The sequence below is a fragment of the Bidens hawaiensis genome, unplaced genomic scaffold, assembly GCF_021521415.1.
Source record: "Bidens hawaiensis isolate Kalapana, Puna unplaced genomic scaffold, B.hawaiensis_p1.1 tig00009039_1, whole genome shotgun sequence".
Lineage (NCBI taxonomy): Eukaryota > Viridiplantae > Streptophyta > Magnoliopsida > Asterales > Asteraceae > Bidens > Bidens hawaiensis.
In genome coordinates this window covers 713,885-739,164 of record NW_027491661.1, presented here as the reverse complement: position 1 = coordinate 739,164, position 25,280 = coordinate 713,885, and the positions used below count along the sequence as shown (strand labels likewise).

Below are 25,280 nucleotides of genomic sequence, written 5' to 3'. Positions count from 1 at the left end.
GAAGACTTGTGGTGGAGTGGTAAGAAAGACATTTGGTGTTTCATATGACTCAGGTTAAATACTACTTCGTAGGGTGCGGATACATGGTTTTACAACCCCAAACCAAAACACTGTATTTTTATGAATTATTCAATACACACAAAAAAAAATAAGAATAATGTAAAGCTAATTTTTTAATAGTGTTTCTCAATACCTAAGTGAGCCTTCTTGGGTTGGGATGTCAACCATCCATATTGATTTGACGCATCAGGTTTGGCTCATCCAGAAACACCGTCAAGAAGGAAATCCGCCACAGTGAAAAAAAAACTCCCTTGAGTCAGGTTTTGAACTTTTGACCACAAGATCTCAAGCATTAACCATCACCTCCAATTAATATGTCATTCATAAATCATGATTGAATATACGATTCAAAGGTATTTCTTGCAAGACTAAATACTTCAGGATGACCGATAACGAAGTAGTACTATGAGGGATGTTAATCAAATCTAAAACGGATTTTCCTGTATGATCATAAAGTATTTCTGAATTTCTGTGTTATTGGATCATAAGCCACACTACATAAATGTAAAACTATAATAATAGTTGTAGACTTGTAGGCTACTTTGTTGATATTTAGATTTGTTAATTATCCATAATTAAAGATTAATAGCAAGTCTTTCTTGTGTTTACTTGTTGGGTTTTGACTTTTGGCTTCATCTATGAGGTAAGTGGGTGGGACATACGTTGGTTTGATCTTAAACTATTGTTATTGACTGTAGTTATTATATAATAGATTACTTAACACAATACATAGAATGAAAGAGACTTCAAAAATACTTTGCACCGATCAACAACATACGTCATAGAAAACAAAAGTAAATATATAAATACTATGTATAGAAGTGTCGTTTTTGAATATTAAATTACTATTTATTTGACTATTGTTTGATAATTTATTAAATATGATAGTTATGTTTTTACCACTAATATGTTAATTTGATAAGATAATTTATTTTATGTGGATTATTCTTGTTTGATTGAACACAATAATGCAATCGTAGTAAACTATTCATTTTTATTTATATATTCGTAATGTGGTACGTGACTAAAAAAATGACGAAGTTATTGATGACGGAATACATTTGTCCCACAAATCTAACCCTGTCTACATTGTTATTTAGCAATGCAATCTATGAAATTTAAGATATCAAAATCAATGGGAAACCACTTCCTTGAAAATAGAATGTGAAACATTTTTATTTATTTATTTAAATAATAGTGCATAAGTTTTTAATTGTATTGATTCGTATTCATAGGTTAAATTAAAGCTTAACAACACTAAGATGTAAGGATTTTTGTATTTTCTTTATCTTAAGCATAAGACTATCAGCAGCATGAATGCATGTTGCTCCTTCATGTCCATCGTGATAGCTGAGAACATCAAGTTCTAGCGTTGAAGTGCACCTCCTACGCGCGGGTGTTATTCCTTACGTGAGGTCAAGTCTCAACTGCAAGAAAATTGTTCTTTTTTTCCTAAACAAATGGTATAAAATAGGTCTGTTTGTGGGTTTGTTCTTTTTTTCCTAAACAAATGGTATAAAATAGGTATGTTTGTGGGGAGGACATGTAAATAACATTGGAGGTACAGCTGCTAGCACTATTAGCAACTGATAGTCTAACATGCTCGTGAGATTTTAAGAGTATGCAAATTTATTTGTACAAGTTAAGAACCACTCATGTCAACACAACTCTAAGGTTGGTTCTACGGGCCTCTAGCTAAGGATTCACACATCACAATCTTGCCGGTTCTCTACATACTTAACTTTTTCTATAAACGCTCCCAAAAGTATTATTTAATATATTTATTACAGCTTAGATCAACAATTGCAGCTATATCTACCATCCAACGAGGTATAGTCATATTTATGATTTTATTCTATTATATAAAAACTATTTTAGTTGTATGATGAATAGGTTACTTTAGGATCCCGAGCCTAAAAAAGCTCAAGCTCAATCTTTTTTATTGAATAAACTTCAATTTAAAACAGATATGAACTTTTAGGGATAGAAAATCTCGAATAGTTCATGGATGAAAATCATCTAACTAACACGTATAGAGGATATTGTTACATGACTAGTAATTATTTGTGGATGTCACAACTAATTTATCTTATTAAACCAACTTATAATATTTTATTAACACATCCATGAATGTTGTAATTTTTTTAACGATCAACAAAAAAAACTTTGTTTACACTTCAAGCAAGTGGCTAGAAGCAAACAAACCGTTAATGTATTTTATTAAGACATCCCATGAATGTTGTAACTAACCGATAAAAAATATAATGATGTTTAACTATTTATACGTATTCCTATATTATCGTTGGTCTTGTTGCTTAACTAAAGAAAAATTAGAACATTGAATGATCCTCGTTTTTAAGTAAGTTTGATGCATTGCATTGTGTGCATCACATCAATAATTTTGAAGACTAAGTTACAAAAGTAACAAAAGGGCCGCTTCAGTATTAATATATATATGGGAAGAGAAAATGACTGATGTTCTTTCAAATACAAAGTTAAACTTAATTCCAAAAACATGCCATCGGGTCTGTGTGAGGGGTTGAATCCTCCATAGCTTTTACACTAAATATAGCCGTTCAAGGGCTATAATTCCCCCAATCTCATAAATTCCAAATTAAATACCCCATTTTCCTATACAAAATCCCATGTCTTCTAAAGGCACACCACCGCGGCCCTTAGGACGATAGTCCAGGGTACGTAAGTGCAAAAATGATTTGCCAATAAAGGATTGATTAGTATGTAGGGTACTTTCTCCATCCTTAGGTGACCACACGTCCACACCCTAACTCTTAAGCTTTATAAATTACATGAATAACCACTTTAAAGCAAAGCAATGTTTTTACATAAATATTTAGTTGGCCAGCTTTTTAAAAGCATAACTATTAGGCAAATTATTTATAGGGTTTCCTTAATAGTTTTTTTTTTTTAGTAAAAACATTTTTACATCCCTATCATCTAAGTTTTACTTGGAATCGTGACAATTTTACTTGTAAATCAAATAAAGAAAAATATATATATAAAAATAAAGCTTGTGAGGTCGCAACTCGCAACTTTCTATTGTTTCTATAAATTTACTTTTAAAACCATCTCCGCGACTCCGCCCCATGCTCTTTTTTCGCCCCTTCCAAAACGCCAGGAAAACGTTTAAGAGGCTGTTCTGATGGCCTTAATCCATTACTAATGCCCTAAGCAGAAACTAGAGGTTTTCTTAATTACAAACACAAAATGATGAGAGAAAAAGAAAAATCAGAGTTGACTATTATTTATTAATGCTACAGCCTGCAAGAGTGCAACGAACAAGTTGGTTAGCGATGATGCAACCTACACACACCTAAATACTGTTTTTAGGTATACATTCCATGGATGTATTTATATTCCCTTTTTATTTAAATTTCTCATATATATTTTTTTATTTTAACTTGTTTGTTAATCAATTAATTAACGATGTTAAACTTCCCATGATTTAAAATAGGTTTATCTATACTACATATATTCATCGTGACGGGACAATTTAACAACTTACAATTTACAATGGAATATTTTAAACAGTATAAGATATGATACAACAATGAATAAATAAATAAATAAATAAAAGTTAAATACTTTTTTAATTAGTAAGTGACATAAGATGCTTTTCTAAAGCCCCATACTACATGATAATGTTTAATGACCGAGTGGAAATAAAAGTTAAGGGGAATAAGAATTAGTGGATGGAGATTAAAAGTAACATTTGAAGACCAATTCTATCGCACCCCCAAAAAAAGTACAATTCAACACTATTGAGAACGTTGCAGAATGGCCATACATTAAGTTTTAGAATCTCAAAACGTATATATAGAAGCCTAAGGAACAAATTTATGGATTTAGATCACATTACCAAGAAATTGGCAAGCCAATGGTATCACTATATGATTAGTATATATGGTCAATGATCATTACTACAACCTTGGTTTCAAGGATATTATTAGTATCTTAAGGGAGCTACTTTAGTTTCTTGGCACTAAGATTGTTCTCTCATGTCCAAATAGTTTTCTTTCAAACAAAAATTATGTCTTCTAACTTTAACTAAATACGCTGTCACTTAAAAGTCGTTAGATACTATGTTCACAAACATGATGTGATCATTCATCGTGCCTCTAGTTCACTATCCAAGCCTTCACTAGTATGTAGATTTCGTATTTAGCCTTCTGAATCATCTACAGTTCTTTTTCATGTCAAAGTATCTTGCGGGTATGAAGTCGAAATTGAATAATTCATGAAGTTTACGGAAACGATAATGATTTTTCTATGTAAAATGACACATAGCAAACAAACCAAATACTTTCCTTTATAGCTAGAAACTGCGTTAGTTAGCTATTATAACTGTTAATAGTTATTCAGTTACATTAGGAGCAACTTCATTAGTACTAATTCAGTTATTGATGATGATGATGGGTTTCTCAATAATAATTCACATATTGTTAATCGCACAACTTATTATTTATGGATACTTACTATTAAATATTAATACATACAAAAATACCAATAACAGTAGCTAATCACAATTTCTATTCATTATCGATTACCCAACTACTATTTTTCCAAGATCTCCAAATATTAGTCTATAACTCTTAGAGACTCCATACTAGAGGTGTAAACAAGACAAGACACCTCGTGAATTCCTCGAAATCGACTCGCTGATTGCTCAATTGGTGTCGAGATTAAAAAAGCTAATGACCAAAAGTAAGCTTGTTTGAGTCCGGATTCACTTATTAGGCTCAGATAGGCTCGTAAGCTAATACAAGATTATCATTTATATAGACAAAAACAAATCAAATAAAAAAAAATAGGGAAGAGATAATTCAAGAGGCCCGTAAGGATCAAGATAAAGACAACTGAGCCAACTTGATATTTTGGTATTATCGCCACAAAGAAGAACTTTCATATTTTTTTTATTCTTATCTTCATAGCAGATTGAATCGGAAAGTAAGAAGTTTCAAACTTTCTATTAAATATCCGTTCCAACCAGTATTTGGGTGTTTTTGCTTGAGTTGTACGAGATGAAAGTCTCATATACAGTTCTCGGAGGGGGGGTCGCACCTATCTCAAAAGTTTATGATTGGTTTGAAGAGCGTCTCGAGATTCAGACGATTGCGGATGATATAACTAGTAAATATGTTCCTCCTCATGTAAACATATTTTATTGTCTATGGGGGATTACGCTTACTTGTTTTTTAGTACAAGTGGCTACAGGATTTGCTATGACCTTTTACTACCGTCCGACCGTTACTGATGCTTTTGCTTCTGTTCAATACATAATGACTGAAGCTAATTTTGGTTGGTTAATCCGATCAGTTCATCGATGGTCGGCAAGTATGATGGTCCTAATGATGATCCTACATGTATTTCGTGTATATCTCACCGGTGGATTTAAAAAACCGCGCGAATTAACTTGGGTTACAGGTGTGGTTCTGGCTGTATTGACTGCATCTTTTGGTGTAACTGGTTATTCTTTACCTTGGGACCAAATTGGTTATTGGGCCGTGAAAATTGTAACGGGTGTACCTGACGCTATCCCTGTAATAGGATCACCTTTGGTAGAATTATTGCGCGGAAGTGCTAGTGTGGGACAGTCCACTTTGACTCGTTTTTATAGTTTACATACTTTTGTATTGCCACTTCTTACTGCCGTATTTATGTTAATGCACTTCCCAATGATACATAAACAAGGTATTTCTGGTCCTTTATAGATACATAGAAGATATAGCATAGATATTTTGAATTCATCATTTATCACTTGGGGTAGGAACTATAGTATTTTATTGCTATAAGTATGGATTATTGAAAAGAATAAGACATGTATTTGGATATTTCCCTTGAACTCCGCAATATTTTTGATTTGGCATCAATAGTTGAAGGGATTTTTCCGAAGATAAAATGGATTATGGGAGGAGGAATGCCTGTATGCCTAATCTATGCAGAGTAGGCGCTCTATTCAGTAATACAGGATGGTCATCCAGAATTTCCTGAAGTATTTCCCATACAATAGGGGCTTAGCTCTAGCTATCTAAAATGAAGAAATTGTACAAGGGAGCAATCCTATTTCACAAAGTAACTTCTCAAAGGGCGAAGGTGTATTTCACAAAGTAACTTCTCAAAGGGCGAAGGTGTAGTATCGATTACATCTTTTAGGAAAGTGGTTCAGGAAGCTCAGCTGGTTAGAGCAAAGGACTGAAAATGCTTGTGTCAGTGGTTCGAATCCACTTCTAAGCGGGCCAAGGGTCCAAAGGCCGGATTTTCAAATTCAAGTGCAAGAGTAAGCCAAAAAATGTGAGCGCTCCTGCACTATACGGCTTTTTGCGTCGCCCTATCTTGCTGGAGGCGTCCATAAAAATTTTGAGGAAACTCTTAGAAAACAATACCCTTTTGTGGGTGCAACACATCCAATGCTGGTCAAAAATGGATTCCCTAAAAGGAGAAGTTCTTTAGCTTAAAAAAAGGTGAAGGATTCTTTAAATTAAAAGAAAACTTTATCTAAGCTTGCGTGCGATATCATTGATTCAGTTTCTTCACCGCGGGTAGTTACTACCTTAATCAGGTTCTTCCTACCGTATGTATTGCGCAGATTGAGTCTTTCTCTTCAGATGTCATTACGAAGATAGAAAGAGTCATGCTAAAAAAGTGGAATTCTTAAGGTGGAAGCATGAGTTCAGATTTTGCATCAAGGATGAAAAAAGTCCCCAAATTTCAAACCTCTTACGATACGTTACCATAAAAAAAGTGTAAATGACCCAAAATTGGTTCTCTCGAGTTTCCAGACACATAGCCTTCCCCTCATGATAAGAATGCCACTAAAGAAGTTGACATATGAGTCAGCATTAGTTATATGCAATGTGCACTGTGTGAAAATGTGGAAGAATCAACACATCATCTCTTGATCAATTGTACATTTGCCAAGGAAGTTTGGAACACATAGTGTTAGTGCAGCTGCGAGATCCCATACGGATTATCAGCTATTGACCTACTCTCATTGTCTAGCAACCTTCCTATAGAGAAATCTCCTCGAGAAAATGAGTTATACTCATCACTGGACGTCACTTTGATTCATTTGGATGGCTCAATACGAAAAGATCTTTAACAACATTATAGTGCAACTGATTAAAGTGATAGAGCAGATAAAAATCAATTCGTTTCTTTGGATCAAGAGTAGAGCGAAAGCTCAACGTCTTGATTGGTCATTTTGGCGTAATTTTGGTTTGTATAGTTGGATATTTGTTTTTTTTGGTGCTTTTTATAGTTCTATCCCTGTGTCTAATTTGTTGGCCTTTTGTCTTTCTAAGCCGTTTGTTTTGTTCTTGTTTATAGTAATCTCTACCATTCAAAAAATATTATAAATTTATGATAAAATAATAAATCATATATTAGTTGCTATTATAAAATTAATAAATAAATAAAAAACAAGTGAAACAAGGTTGAAAAATTACTCTTGAGCCAAGCTCTAGTTTTTTTAATTATATCTCGAAATGAGCCGGACTTAATCTCGGGTGGTACTCGCCTCGATTACACCCGTTGTTCCATATCACACGAATCGAACTATTTAGTATTTACCATAAAACCATTTTATGTTTTAGTAATTTAACTAAACTAAAGTTGAACTTGAGATGTGATTTAGTTGAGATAATGACAACGAAGCAATTATTAATAAATAATACTTAGGTCGTTAGTTAATTGAAGTCAAACGTAGCTGCGTATGTGCATGGGCGCCGACAAATCAAAAAGGCGGTTATCAGTTGATTATATTTTAAGCCAAAATAAACCGACCTTTTTCATGTTATGTTATTAAGATTACAGAGCATATTAAACCGACTTTTTTCGGGATTAATGGAATGACAGCCAACATATACACATAGCCTTACCGTAAATTCTTTTTAATTTAAGTTCACTAGTCATTTTTAATTCCTTTTATTATTTTTATTCATGTACTAAGATTTCCACTCTATATTCTATTTGATTTTATTTCAGATATTTAAGCTGATCAGAATATTTTTTATAATATAAATAAATCGATCATGCTTGTAATTTAGTTACAAACTAATCATTGGATTTGTTCAATTAAACAGATATTTCACGTATTTTAACGTATGATTTTGTTCAACTTTTGTTCGTTTTTTTGGAAAAAAAAAGTATTGATCACTGTAATGGTGAGTTAAAATTAGTATAAAATCAAGGTTAAATGAACACACGTGTATAACATCATAAAATACACGTTTCTTATCTTGTGTATGCTGGTAAATTAAGTCACTTTTTACCGGAATAAACATGTTGCATTTGATTTTTTTTTATTAATTGAAAATAATGTTAATTCAAACGGATAATCTTTAACCCCATAAGGTCATAAGCAGGTGTCCAACAATGATTTTACGCCATTGAAATGAAACTAAAGTTTTAACTTGGTGTACTTCTTAAGAAAACGAATCCATATCGATTTAAGTTTTTCGTTTAAGTTGACATTAGATGTTTTTATAAGATTTTTGTTTTTTTAACAGCAAAAAATATCACGTGTAAACCCCCTGATGCGCGGGAAGCAGATGGAATCTGTAAACTCTCGTCCGCTGTCGGGTTCGAACCTAGGATTAAAGCCCTGATTCGCCCATTCACCCAGATATCCTTCGAATTAGCCCACGTAAAAATCGGACTTGCGTCTCCACTAAAGAAGACCATATCTTTTACCACTAGATCAACTTCTCAGGATAAAAGAAGATGGCGCACACTATAAGATTTTTTGTAGTTTGCTATAAATTATAGAAATAATTAGAGATAATATATGTAAATAAAACAAAAGGCTTTTTTTAGAAATTAATAAAAATATCGTTGGACAACAATGTTTGACAGTCACATAACCAGAAATGATAACATGTTAAACTACAAATTTATTTTCTTACATTTATTAAAGTGTGGACTTTGATATAGTGGTCTATATAATTTCTTAAAAATTTTCATTTTTAGTCTAATAACTTATTTTAGACATTTATGATATAATGCTTTCATTTTATTAACCCCATTTATCGAACCATTAGTTAATAAACATGTGCCCTCATGTGACTCTGAGGGGCGTTTTTTTCTTTGTCTTTTTTACTTACTACTTTAAAGACTCTCATCTAATTTTTAAACCCCAAAGTATCACACTTTCATTTATCCAGACAACATACATGATAAAGATCAGAGAGATGGTGTTGTGCACTTCTGCTCATGTGGTTCTCCTAAGTCGATACGTAGTGCCTCAAAAATGCTTTCATCCCTGTTCATTTGATGTCCATGAAGTATGTTTCGATGTAGGAGAACCATATGAACGCAACACCATCTCTTTGATATTTACCCTGTTTGATGCTTGGATCGATGAAAGTGTGATATTTATTAGGGTTTTAAAGTTGGATGAGAGTCTTCAAAGTTGTATGTAAAAAAAAAAGAAGAAAAAATCCTCACGTGTTGGCACTTTATTAACTATTGGTTTGGTGGATGGAGTAAACGGGTTGGACTAAAGTTTATAGTTAAATGAAAGTATTGTATCTTAAAATAAACCAGTGGACCAAAACTAGGGGTGTTCAGATTTCGATTCGCATTCGAAACATTCGAAATTCTATTCGATTCGAATTCGATTATTAAGATTCGAATTCGGTTTTAAAAAATTCGAATTCGATTCGATTCGTATTCGAGTATATTAATCGAATACGAATTTATGATTTATTATTCGATTCGAATTCGAATTATATATACATATATGTATATATATAATATTTTTTTATTTGTGTCAGATCCATAAATAATAAATGTCCATCACAAATTATTAAACCCAATATGCTATATATTATTGTTTCCTAGCATATACTAATATGGGTGCTATTTACTTCTCGTTTTGAATATTTTGAATTTATACTATTTGTTGTTTAGTTTTGAATTTATTATCATGTGATATTGTAGCTACTTTAAGTTTATATGTTTCTTTTGAAATTATGATTTTGGTTTTCAAATTTTTAGCATAGGTAAACTTGAGTTAGATTGTATTTATTCGAATTAAAATCGAATTTATTCGAACTCGATTCGAATTTCAAATACGAATTCGAATCGAATTTCGAATTGGGCCTATAATACGAATACAAATCGAATAGTTCAACTTTTAATCGAATACGAATACCAACAAAAAAAACAATTATTCGGATTATTCGATTCGATTTAACTTGAAAATTCATTATTCGATTCGATGAACACCCCTAACTAAAACCGATAATTTTTTAAAAACCACATGGACCAAAACTGAAGTTTACTCTTTATTAAAATTGAACTTTTTAATCCATTTAAATTAGAAAAAAGGTTTTAAATTTCTACACTGGAAAATGTCGTTCATCAAAGCATTTATAATCGTGAAATCGATTGATCATTTTTTTTATATGGTGTCACATTATGCAAGATATGTATCTTTTATTTATTCTCAAGTACGAAACATTGACTGTAAAGCTTTATTGGCAAGAATATATTATCATTTCAATCAAATCATCTTCAGAAATATAGTAATGCAACATATACAAAAACGTGTTTATGAAAACTGTATATACAGAAAAATATAAATATAATTGCTTACGTATATAAAAATTGCCCAATTGCTTTGTATAAGATTTCTGGTCGAATCCCGTAGCATGCGGCACGGACTAACTTATATACAACTCCACTATATATGCTCTATATTCTATAAGTTAACCTGGATATGCCTAATTCCACTTGTCTACTAACATTAATAACTATAAAAATATATTTGCTTAAAAATTTGTGCGATTTTGAGTTTATATACACACATATTATAAAGTAATGTTTTTAATAAACATATGACACTTAATTGTCGAATCAAAATTAATAATCGAAAGAACAAGCCTCGATAATAATCTTATATGATGTGTGAAAAAACTAAATGAGTATTTTGTTTAAAATTCGAGTGACACCTATAAAGTTATGTCTTGTGGAGAAACACTCGGGGTATACGTATCACCACCGTACCATGTCGGCCACTACCCCCAACGCCTCTTCCAACGTTAAACTACTACAGCCTCGCCTTACCGCCCATATAACATCCCGTTAACTCCTCCAACACGGTATTTTGGGCGGTCTTTTGTTGTCATGTTGGATCGGCTAACGCCTTGTTGTTACGCTAGAACGTTTAGCCTAGAAAATATGAAGATCATATATTAAAACGATCTAACACAATTGGGTGAGTGACTATCATATTTGTTATGATATACTCTTGTCTAGTTTCTTGCTAGCATTTGTTAGCTATTATGCCACCGTTCTAAGAAACATATGAAAGTCATCAATAAAAATAGTACAAAAGTCTTACTCCTCGAAAATGATAAGAACGAATACCACTAACAAATTATACTATATATTAAAGTAAAACTCGCTGCTAAAGTAATTTTGAGGAGGTCCAATCACTGATTGCCATGTGACAGCCACTAAGTTTCTTTTTCTTTTAATATTTCAAAATTTATTATAGTGTTTAATAACTGAAAGCAAGAATGGTAACAATCTTGGAAGATGGTATGGTGGTAGTGTAGTATAATAGCAACTGGCAGGTCATTAGTTCAATCCTCTACTTAAAGCCCTTTTTTTCGGGTTCAATATTTGTGTTTTTTTAAATAGAAATAGATTTTTGTATTTATAAATTTCTTACTAAATCAAGTAATGGAAAGGGTGGTGTGGTTGTAAATTTATTATAACGTACTATGTTTTATGCGTGTTTGAATCGTGTGACCGGCTCGATTGTTGTAAGGTGGGTAATAGACGATAAGCGTTGGTGTTAAACGTACACCAACTTGCCTAGCTAAACATAGCACCATAAATGGAAGGATAGCTAAACAAAGAAACAACTACAACGAAGGTACACCGATGTAACCGCCTGCCTAGCTAAACGGAGAAACAACTATAACGAAGGTACACCGCCGCAACGTGCCGGAATAACACCTACTATCTTGTAAAACAAAGACTTAAAAAACAAAACTGCTAAATCATGTGTTGCGCCATAACTTTACATTATTCTTGTATTTCTGTTGGAGATGACTTAGATGTTCCGATTTTAAAAATATGTAAAGAAAAATTGTAAATTATACAAGTGATGTGGAATTAGTTAACATGAGTCGTCATTTCTGAACAAAGTAAAGTTATTGTGATTTGACGGTTTCTGAAACTCTTCGGCATAGTACACGTGTTTGTTTCTTTGTTTGAGTTCATAGGGAAACGGTCGGATATTGAGGTTAAAATTAGTGTGACAATGCCACGTGGGCTATATGAGCAGTTCAAGAAAGATCCATATTAGAATTCCGACCCAAAGTCCAACCCATATCTTCCGTGATATTTTTCTCGTCTTCTTTATTTAATTAGTTAACATGCTTTTTCAGTTCTTTGTGTTAACATTTAAATAAAACAAAGAGTTAGTTGCTCAAATAGCCCCTTGTGATATGATCATGTAGTATTCAGGAAATGAAAAATACAAACTTAGTCTAAACGTTTGTAAGCGGGCGACACGTTTAGCCCTAGTGTCAAGGCATGTTAGCTTGTTGGGCTAAGAAACTTGACATGCATAAAAACTTGTTAATCCAATTTTAGGCTTTTAGCATAATCAAACAAAGCATAAAACCTACCATAAAGCTCCCACGGTACTAATTCAATGCATTCTTGATTCATTCATGTTCGCAAGTACTATTTTGAATAAACGAACATCATTATCTTATATGGGTTGGATGATTTTTGAAATGCGGATGATGGATGTTGAACGACGTGATTGTATGCTGAAGTTGAACCACGTGTTTAAGGAAGTAGAACAAATGACAATCAGTAAGGGACTAAGGGGTAAATAGTATTATTATTATTATTATTATTATTTTTAATGTGATTTGCAATTTGAAGAGCATAAATGACCCTCACGTGGATGATACATATGGCATTAACATTGGAAGCTAAACATAAAACCTGTTCACAAATAATTTGAATTATTAAGTTTGTAATTTGTCATTCTCGTAAATCAAACATGCAAGTCGATCAAATGACACTGCCATTTTTACAATTAACTCAAAAACAAAAATAACATGAGTGTATCTATCATAAATGGTCGACTATAAATAGTTCAGAAAAAAAGAGGTCCACCACATCCACTCCAAGAATCCCTATTTGACCATATGACTGAAGCTCTTGGTTCCGGCGTTCGAGATCGTTTGGAGTGCGTGCCGCCGTTACCCGCACTTTCTACTTTCTAGCTAGTTTCTTGCCTTCTTATTTTGTTTGAAACATAACATATTCATTTTTCACCATTAATTTTACAAAAAGGATTCTTTCATTCTTTTTTTTTTACGTTCAACGAATTCTCTGAATAAGTTATTGACTAAATTCATCATATCGAGATACACTCGTCTTTCGATCCAGGAAATACCCTCACCTTAAGCCAACACCCGTAAACACTCGCCGGAAGGCACGACAATGCGGTGAGATAAAACTCATTCGGTTCAATGATCCAACTAGTAAAAGATACCTACTCGCTTAATATTTCATCACCCCCTGGTGCATTTGAAATTAAATGTTGTGGGCAAAAATCAAACATGGGTCACATAAAACACCAATTCTCTCTCTTATCACTCCACCACCAGCTCATCCGCATCAAGAAAAGGTTTCACCCTACTTTGCTCAAACCAAACCAAATTATTTGACTTTGTTAAATTATTTTCCCAAATAACAAATCGTCTATTTGTTTTATATTCCAAAAATGATTTACAAATAACACCTCAATTATTCAATCTACATTCGTTGATATCCAACCTATAGAATCTGCATATGTGGATTACATAGATTTGATTTCAATGGGTTTTATGAAATATGGAGTATCCAGAGAGATTGACGCCCACAAGTCTCGACCACGAGGAAGATGATTAAGAGGGTGTTTGGGGTTGAGTTTGAAAAATGTTTATTGGCTTATTGGCTTTTTCAAGAAGCCAATAAGCAAAAAAGGTGTTTGGCAAATGTAAAAGCCATTTTTGTTTTGTCTTTTTGATTGACTTGAAAAAGTATTTTTCCAAAAGCCCCAATTTGGGGATTTTCAAAAATGCTTTTGGCTTTTTGATTGGATTTTTACCAATCTACCCACCCTTTACCCTTTTTGGTCATTTTATATAAATAAGCTAAGCCAAACATTTTTTAAAAAGTGCTCATGACTTTTCAAACCACATAAGCTAATCCAAACACTTTTTTAAAAACTCCTTTACAAAAAGTCAAAAGTCAGAAACCAATAAGCACTTTTGACAAAAAACACTTTTAGAGTTAAATAAGCAATCCCAAACACCCTCTAATTCCTTGCTATAAACACACTAAAATCACTGCACTTTCTCTCTTTTTCTATCAAATATTACTTTTTAATCATTTATCATTGCATTTTCTCTTTCATTCACTCACAACCACCCTAAAAAATTATAGATGGTGGCATTAACTTTTCAAGTGTACATAAAAATCATTTGCATTTCTTTTTCCTCCGTTAGGAACATCATAAACCACATTTTATATGATAATAACCTCACTTTAAGTATTTGATGGATAGAATGTGAATGCTCTTAGGGGGTAGGGATGGTCTTGGCATATAGTACTCGGCCGCTCGGGTAAGAGATACTAACCAGCTAAACCAGTGACGGTAATTCGGGTAGGAGGCGGATTGGAATTTCGATTAATTCTTGCCGATTACGTTTATGAAGAAATTAATGTTCTAGCCATTACAAACGGCTATAAAGCCGTTTCTTTTACCCCTATAATACCTATCTCACAATTCATTTTTCATATATTTATCCTCATTTCTAAACTCAAACTCACAATCACACACTACGGATAGAATACCATCAAGAGTTTAAACCAATGACGAATAAATGACCTTTGCAACGACTTGGATGAATGCATCATATAACCATATGATCTTGGAAGCTGAATTTTGGACAAAAATTCAACATATTTTTGGCGCGGTAAATTGCATGGAACACCAAATCTTTTCAAAGTGGAGGAATTTGAAAGGCAAGATTATCGTGTTCTACGAACTCTACAATCGCACACTTGACGGACGAACATACGATGAAGCAATTGCCGAGGCTCTTTGCAAGTACATACACAACCATAGAAATGCATTTAATACTTGCAATGTGGAACGTTCTAAAAGATAATCCAGTCATTCAACCCTCGCGACATGACGATCCAAGAAATGGCGCTTCGAATGTTGAGAATTAATTTTTTTCATTGTTTTAGTATTTTATTTTATGTTTTAATGTATCTAGGTTGTATTTGATTTTTATGATTTTATGAATTTATGTATATGTTTAAATGAATTAAATATATAAATAACAATTACGGAAAAAAAATGGTTTAGCTAGGTAGTTTAAAGATGAGTGGCGCCGCTAAGGCTGGTCGTTATGTAGGTTAAGCCCACATGACAAGAGAGGTGGAATTGGTTTTGCAGGTTGTTAGCATTAACCGGAGTTAAAAACACCGCCAGAGCGGCGTTTCTAGACGTTAAGGGGCGGTGTTATGGTTGTCGGTATCGTGTTAACGATCAAATGGGGGCGGCGTTAAGGTGGATTGCCAAGGATTGCGGCATTAACCTACAACGACAAACATAAAGATGATGCCTAAGGATAGTTTGATGTAAATGTGGTGTTCTAATAAAATTCAGAATACTCTAGAGCATCAACCCTAGTACACTTACGTTCAATTTAATATAAAATGTAAATAAAAATTTATTAACCATTGTCAATATACGTTCAATTTAATATTTTAATTTAATATAAATTTATAAAGGTTTCTTTGCTATTCTTTACCGAAAGTTGTAAGTATTTAATACACTTTAATTTTCAATTAATATCTCTGTCAAATATATTTCATTTAAAGATATATTTATAAAAGTTTTTCGAGGCATTGTAAAAAGCTCTCGGGGTTCAAGTACCGACACCATCTAGTTAGGGATGTGCTCTTTGACATACTCAGGCGGGCCGGGATTTCTGTTAAGAAAGAAGCACATGTGAATTTCCGGACTGACCCGTCGGAGGGAAGATATCTCTTCGACCGACTGACATTTTGGTATTTTGATGGATATGAGGAAAACATGCTTGTGTGGATTTGACAGGGGTTTCCCCTCTGGTGGGCCTAGGGAGTAGTGGTTTCACAGCCGGTCAAGCTGCTTTGAAAGCTGCTTCAGGCAAGGTGACCAAACATGAGAAGACGTGTCTTGACAACCAACATGCGTTTATTCCTTTTGTTTTTGACACTTTTGGTTTCCTCGCGCCTAAAGGCTGAAGCTGTGGAGTTACTTACCCGCATCCAATGGGTCATGCATAGTATTGTTATGACTCTAGATCTGCAAATATAGTTTTTAAAAGATTGGGTTTTGCAATTTAAAAGGGGGTAGCGACACAGTTTGTTACCCACTTACCTTCTGTTTCGATGTAATCTAAAACATAATGGCTTTAGAAAGATTCTCAATCTCAAGTAATATATATGTATATACTAACTCACCCGACTTATTATTAGACCAACTGATATGGACGTCACCAGGAACACAATTTATAAGGGACTTACATAAAAGAGGTGTCACCCTCCACAGTCCTCACCATTCCATGAACACAGGTTAAACAAGCGTATCAACAAACATCCATTTTTTATAGACCTAAATAATACAAACATATGGCTAAGTAGCGTCCTTTCATGATACATAGTCTTATTGTCATTATTATGGTCTTTATTGTTATAACTTATGAACTTTTAGTCATAAAGTATTTTTAGTAGCAACATTATTAGTAGCCACCAAGTTTTATAAATTATATTAATTATCATTCGTATTAAGTTAATAGAAGAATAAGTTATTAAAAGAAAATTTGATGGGTACACTACCATATTTAATAAAAAAGAATGCACTTCTTCCAAATTCCCAACCTTTATCCTAAACTTGACCAAAATTTTACTTTTTTGAAACACAATAGAATACCTGAATTTTAATAGATCTTACCTTTAAGGTCTGTCCACATAATTAGTTATATCAAAGAACATTATTTTTCAACTAAAAAGAATAACACCTTAAAGAAACACTAAGTGACCCCGGCAGATTACGGATAATCTTAGGGTTAAGTAGATGTTTCCTACGAGGGTTAGGTCCGGCAAAGATGGTTATTCTTCTGATGGCCTGCAAAACAGACACCGTGAGCTCGTCAATGAGAAGGGGGGGTACCTCCTTGTGACCACCCTCCGGCGTGAGAATCAGACTAGATTGCTCTGAATATAAATGTATATTAAGAGAAATAGCTAGAGCAGATAAGATATATGATGGTATAAGATAGTATATGATATCGTTCCAAGGTGTTGGAGTATTTATAGCCGAAGGTAGGTTTCCAAGCAGGTACAGCCAGCTGTATAATATTCATTTTCTACCAACTGTGGGCTACGCACGTGCCATGCTGGTGGTTGGTGGGTAGGCAGCGGCTGATAGTGACATGGCCGGCTGTGTACTATTCCTTTTCCACTAACTGCAGGCTATGTACGTGCCACGACAAGGGTTGGTGAGTAGGCAGCGGCTGATAGTGACATTTTGTACTAGAGCGTGCTCCTCGTCGTACTGTTGTCAGTGAGCTGTCACCCTGTGATTGGTTCATGGGATGCTTTGGTCAGATCTTGTCTATTTTGTCTATACCTTGGCAGGTATGGTACAAAAGATCCTCCAGAAGCGTACGGACTGGCTCATTTGGGCGGGAGTATTCCCGCCTTACTCATTCCTTCTTCAGGTGACATTACTGAATTATTGAGAATTAGTGCCTTGTGCGTGTAGCCTTGCTATTAGTGCGGGTAGCCTTCCCTGATGGCTTGTATCCGCAGCTGCGGGAACAGGCGGGGTACTTCACCATTGGGAGGCTTTTCCTGCGGGAACAGCTGGCGTACTGCGCGTAAGGTCTTCATCTCTCTGAGCATGGTGGGTCCTGCGGAACCAGTTGGTCTTTGCGCAGACGTCCCTCTTCAAGGTGAGTCTTGCGGGTCCAACTGGGCCCTGCTGGGACCTACCTCTTCACACCTTTATATGAAAAATAGAAAAATCATAATATTGTTAGTTATCTAATGATTAGTCTGTTAACAAATAAAACCTCCCAACAAAAAAGGAAAATTAATCAATTATACTCCAAACAAAAATAAAAATATGGATGGACACGTGACAGCCAGTCGGATATCAGTTTTCAAGCTTCTAATTAGAGTAAACTCCAACCAGAATCAACTTTGTTAATGGTAAGGTAACATTCATGAACCCAAACCACCTATTTAAACCCCCCTTCATCCCCCCAATATCCTCACACACTCACTCCCACCAACATTCAAATTAATTCACTTAGCAACAATCATGCCTTGTGAATTACCAAACATGTTGGTGTCCGAAATCATCTCCAAATCGACTGTTTTTCCCGCGACTAAATCGACCTTACCCGACCTCAAACTCTCCACCTCCGACCTCCCAATGTTATCCTGCCACTACATCCAAAAAGGCAATCTTTTCGTCAAACCCAAAATCCCTTTTTCTGACATAATATTTCTCCTGCTTGAAGGCCTTGCGAATATTCTGACTCAGTTCCCCCCACTAGCTGGCCGTCTTATCACTGACAATGACGGCTATGTGTACATCGCGTGTAACGATGCGGGCGCGCAATTCATTCACGCGAATGCAATTAATGTTACTGTAAACGACATCATCTCAGCCTATTCATGTACCGGATTTTGTCAAGACGTTTTTCGCCTTTGACGGGATGGTGAGTTACACAGGTCATTTTAACCCGATTTTGGCGGTTCAAGTGACAGAGCTGAAGGACGCTGTTTTTATCGGGTTTTCCGTTAATCACGCGGTCGTTGACGGGACGTCGTTGTGGAATTTTATTAATTCGTTCGCGGAGGTTTGTAGGGGAGTGAAATTAATAACGAAACAGCCGTGTTTTACACGCGACTCGGTTATAATTTCGCCCACGGTGCTCAAAGTCCCCGCTGGCGGACCGAAAGTGACGTTTGATGAATTCGCGCCACTTTCGGAGAGGATTTTCAGCTTTAGTAGAGAATCGATTTTGATATTGAAAGATGCGACGAATAATCGAAAGAGATTAAATTGTAACGGAGAAATTAACGCGGTTGAAGTTATGGGGAAACAAAGTAATGATCCGATTAACGAGAAGATGACTACGTTAATCGGTAACTGGATTCGAAACGCTGTCGTTTTGAAACCCCAGACAGTTCCTGAAATTTCTTCTTTTCAGTCACTCAGTGCTTTACTCTGGCGCGCAGTGACACGCGCCAGAAAATTCCCAGATTCTAAAATGACAACTTTTATAATGGCTGTGAATTGCAGACACCGGCTCGAGCCAAAACTCGAGCCGTTGTACTTTGGTAATGCAATTCAAAGCATTCCTACTTATGCGACAGCACGTGATGTGCTGTCGCATGACATCTGCTGGTGCGCCGAGCTGCTAAACAAAAATGTTTTAGCTCAACGACGACCAGATGGTGCGTAGTTTTGTATCGAATTGGGAGCAGGACCCGCGGTGTTTTCCGCTAGGGAATTTCGATGGTGCGATGTTAACGATGGGCAGTTCGCCAAGGTTTCCGATGTATGATAACGATTTCGGATGGGGAAAACCGGTGGCGGTGAGGAGCGGAAGGGCGAATAAGTTCGACGGGAAGATATCGGCGTTTCCGGGGCAGGAAGGCGGTGGTAGTGTGGATTTGGAGGTGGTGTTGTCGCCGGAGACAATGGTGGCGCTGGAAATGGATACGGAGTTTATGCAGTATGTTTCAGGATACTGTTAACATTAAGTTAATGTTGTCATTGTTGTTTTGTCTTGTTTGTGAAGTGCTGTTTTATTAGTTTATTATTATGTTTTATATGACTATGTTTATCTGCTTGTAATCTAAGGTTTTCGATCATTTTGTTATTATATATTTTATTTTATTTTATATTCTGCTCTGTCTTCAAAAAATCCATATCTTTTCTCGTAAGAAAAAGAAAACTTTTAGGACTTCATGAGCTAAAAAAATAAATAAATAGACAGTTTTTGGTGTTTGTTTATACGACAACATATTTTATTACATTACAACATATATTATCACTTCCTCGTTCTCTCTAACATACATAATATATATTTTCGACCCTTGATGTTTAATTCCGACACTGTCGATGACTCGATGTTTAAATTCCGACACTGTCTGTAAATGATATAGACATAATTTTATTATCTAAGCGATGCCTTAAGAAGTTATGTACACAGTAGACGTAATCAGTGGCGGACCCAGGATTTTTGGCCTACGAGGTTCTATTTTTTTCGGTGTTCAAAATTTTTGGGTCGATTGTTGTTCAGGTCAGGTCGAGGCGAGAAACATAATAAAAAACAAAGTCATAATAAAATACATAAAATATGATGAGATTCAAAACGAGAAAAAAATATTATAAATTTTTAAACGTGTTTGCTGCAAAGTCTGAGCCATAGTGAGTGAGTTTAAACATTTAAAACACAAAACCATTAAGAAAAAAAAAAGAAAAACAACAATTAATATTTAGTAGAATAAAATGAGAGAGGAAAAAACAATAAAATCAGAAGGTTGTAAGGATTGAACTTATGACATTTCAATGGTATTGGTTCCAAGTATTAATTCTTATGGGGTCCTTAAAAATATTAATATACCGTTTCTAAGAAACTTTTAAAAAACATTGGTGTCCTGTGACCCCGATCCTTATCATGTGGGTCCGCCCCTGGACGTAATTACATTATAATATTATTATAATGAGTTGTAAATTGATTTCTTTGATGGTTTTAAACTTTTGGGATGTGTTAATATTGACACCAAAGCCATAATTTTAACAGTTATTTTTAAAGAAATTTTAAGGAAAAGAGTGTAAAGTGAGAGCACCTCCGATAAAGATGCTAAAAAACACATCCTGCGTGACTCGTACCAAAACCTAAAAAAGCCTTCTCTTCACAAGATTTTCTTGATCTCCAACAAAAGATTATCAAAAACAGGGGCGGATCCAGCATACAAACGGGTGGTTCCCCGGAACCACCCGAGTTTCGAAATAATAGTGTACGGATATATAGAAGACGCGTAGGAACCACCTTATAAATTAAGAGGGAACCACCTAAAAAAAATTCCTGGATCCGCCACTGATCAAAAAGCCGTCTTTCTTCTCTTCTCCCTAGCTCACAAAAACTCTACCCTCTCCTCCATTTCATTTGTCATCTAGTAAAGAGTGGAAACACAGAGGAGAGATGACGTTTAAAGTAGTTTTTGAGATGTTGAGGGGCAAAATTAAAGAACTTTTAAGAGCGGGTGACAAAATATGTTTTATGGCATCTTATATTCACATACTACAGTACGATTGTATGAATATGCATATGAGAAGACATGAACGGCCATATTAATCTCAACTTGAATTAATGTCATTACAAGTCTTGAGCTTTTAAATACAACTTTAATGTTCCAACTTTCTACTTTTTCCTCTACATATATATGTATGGGAGTATGGCCGACCCAGAGGTATGTCAAGCCTCAGCCGTTGAGGCCAGGGCACGTCATCAAGAGGGGCCAATTAAAACTTTCTGGATAAATCAGGGCACGTCATCGAGAGTGGCCAATTAAACTTCATGGATAAATCAAGGCACGTCATCATCAAGAGCGGCCAATTAAAACTTTTTATTTCACTAAAGCCCGCAATCAATTACTTATTTGATAGCTATGGCCTTTACCATTATAAGCCCACATAAATTATAATTCAGAACGTTGAGGACTCGAACTGGGCAATGGGCGATCGAACATTAACTGGGCAGCGGACAGGGCAATCATCGATATATCGTCGAACAAACTCGGGCTATGAATTCACAAATCATAATACAAATTAGGGGTGTGCATGGGTCGGTTTGGGGCGGTTTTGAGCTAAACCCATAACCATAACCGATATGTCGGTTAATTGATAACTATAACCATAACCGACCCGTTATGGCGGTTTTGGTTAATAGGTTTTATAGGTTATAGTGAGTTGGTTATAGGTCGGTTAACCATAACCAAAACGATGTAATTGGCCTAAAAGTTTGGTACCAATTATTATAAAAAACGACATGGCATAATCTTACAAATAATATAATCCATAATATTAATATCAAATATTCAAAAAAAATAATGATATTATATAATCGAACAATGAAACTCAACTCAATTTAATAATAAACGTTGAACAAAAAACTTTAAAATGATATAATCCAACAATATGTTTGGTGGAAGTTAATTCCAAACATATTGTTGGTTAAATAAATGGGTCAGTTCGGTTATGGCGGTTTTGAAATTATCTTTAACCAAAGCCGACCTGTATTTGGCGGTTTTTAAAAATTCATTAACCCACCCACTGGTTATGTCGTTTATCGGTTAAAATCGGTTTGATTATGTCGGTTATGGTTCGATTTATTGGTTATGACGGTTAAGTTGCTCACCCATAATACAAATCAAAAGATTGGGGTTGTGACTTTGGCAACCAGAAAACAAAAAGTCAAATATCAAAATTATGCTCGTCGATAGAGGCTGCTAACAGTAGTTAATAATCAGTCCTACCACAATTCAATTTTAAATATTTAAACAATCATTCAATCGCATTCTCCATTAGGTCGTCAATCGCATTCTTGATTATATATTGAATCAATTGTATTGTTTTTTGTTTATATATTGAATCATTAATCAATCAAATATTTGAAAATTGAATTGTTTTATTATTGAATCAATTGACATGTTTATAATGTTTCTATTGAATTATTCATTCTTGTTTCTTGACACCGGTCTATTGATTCTTGATTGATTGTACGATTTATATTATTCTTATCTATAGAAATAGATTGCTAGACAATAAGAAAGATAAATTTGTATGTTCTCTATTGATTCTTGATTAATTGTATGATTTATATTATTCTTATTTATAGAAATAGATTGCTAGACGATAAGAAAGATAAATTTGTATGTATTTTCAGAAAATAATGCCTTCATAGAACCATCCATTAGCCAAAAGCAAAAGAAGAGAAAAGCAAATGAAGAAGTAACAAAGTCTCGCACGGTAGATTCGTGCCACTGGCTTTTCAACCAATCGCAAAAACCAATTGTGCGAGTCACGGTTCCTCTGGATCTCTAAATAGGTATAACTTTTTTTTTTCAAGAAAGCCTCAAGAAGGTTTGTGTCAAAATAAAAAATTATTGTGGATACTGATATTGATGATATTGATGGTGTTAATGATGCTAATCATGAAAATGCAAATGTTGAAGATACTAATGTAGATGTTGCTAATACTGAAGATGCAAATATTAAAGATGCTAATGTTGATGGTTCTAATGTTAATACTATTGCTACATTTGATTCAAGAAATTGGGATGGTCTTAGTCCAAGCATGAATAAAATTTTGGTTGAAACTCTACAAAATACATAAGGAAAAGTTATCTAGACAGCTTCATGCATTTTTATATATCGCAACTCTACAAAATAAGAAGAAATGTGAATGACTCGTATATTCGAAAGAGTTTGATAGAGTCTTTGGTTTTTTTTTTTCTTTTTCTGAACCTTTTGGAAAATGAGATTCAAAAGACCATTTGGATAGTGATGGGTTTTCTAGTTGGCGAAATGTTACCACAAGACCTCAAAATCATGAAGCTAGTTTAGAACATCTCAAGAATATGATAACTTTGTTTAAAACGCGCTAAAGATTGAAATGTAACGAAAGAATTGATAGCATAGCGTACGAATAATTTATAAAAGAAAACAATTGTTGAAATTTATTGATGATTATTGCATTTTTGAAATTTCTTACTAAATATAATCAAGCACTTCGCGGATCAATTGAAAAGTTGTATCAAAAGAACAACAATAATTTATGGGACTCAAGATGTCGGAAGAGTTTGACCCGATTATAAAAGAATATGTTCGACATTTCACAAATTAAGACTTTCAAGTGCATTATTTTAGGCATAATATCAAGAACGAGCTGATCTCTTTACTAGTTAATGAAGCAAACTATTACCCTATCATACTTGATTGCATGTTGGATTCAAGTCACCAAGAGCAAATGTCTTAGATAGCGAGCTACATATCGTTTTCCTCTACTTCTATTAGGGTTGAGGAATTGTTTTTAGGTTTTTTTGAATGTTGAAGATACTACCGGAAAACGACTCTTTGATATTACACACGAGGACTTAAAGTTTCTTGGTGTTGTTATTGATGATATGTGCGGTTAAGTTTATGACAATAAATCATACAAGAAAGAAAAACATCAAGGAGTTCAAAAAGATTTGTAGATCCAAATTGTCATTTGGTATATATACTAAATTACTACACATGGTGAATACATTGAGCAAAAAGTTACAACGGGATGATATGATTCTTGATGATGCTATAAATTATATAAGAAGTGAACAACTTAATTGAAATCTTCAAGAAATTTAGAGAAATCGAGTTCTCTAAATTGATTGATCAAGCTAAGAATAGCCATTGAAATGGATATTGATTCGGTATTCCCTTAAAGACATCCAATTCGTAAGAAAAAGTAGTTTGATAAGAATTCATGTGACCTAGAAGTTTTAGTTTCATCCGAGGAGGATTTTAAAGTTAATTACTTTTTATATTTTGTTGAGCATGCGGTGATTCTATTGAAACAAGATTTGAACGATACTAAAGTTATGAAAAACTATTTGGTTTTTTGTTTCATGCTAACTTGGCTAATTTTGAAGACAAAGAGCTTAAGTCGTGTTGTATACTTCTTGAGGATACACTAAAGTTTGAAGAAGGTTCAGATATTTATGCTTATAATATATGGAGCTAAAGTTGCTTGAAAATATGTTACATAGTGATATTATCAAACCTACCGATGTCTTAAAATACTTTAAGCAAGCCCATTTTTTTCCTAATGCACCAATTGCATATCGAATCTTGTTGCTATTCAAGTAATGGTAGCATCTACATAAAGAAGCTTCTTAAATTGAAGTTGTTGAGTACTTAAATCGAAAATATGTCAAGAAGACTTAAAAGGATTGAAAACGATAGCTATCGAGAACGATATATTAGATAGTATCAATTGTGAAAAATTGATACAACTTTTTCTTCGAAAAATGCTATGAGAGCCTCTTGATACTTTCAACTTTGT

General features: G+C 34.2%; 1 protein-coding gene and 1 pseudogene across 1 annotated transcript in view; both read left to right on the top strand.

Annotated features, from left to right (window-relative positions):
- Positions 1-25,280, top strand: part of LOC143530850 (uncharacterized) — a 207,031-nt gene that overhangs the window by 8,496 nt on the left and 173,255 nt on the right. The gene's annotated exons all lie outside the window — the stretch shown is intronic.
- On the top strand, positions 18,479-20,016 carry LOC143530825 (putative acetyltransferase At3g50280; annotated as a pseudogene).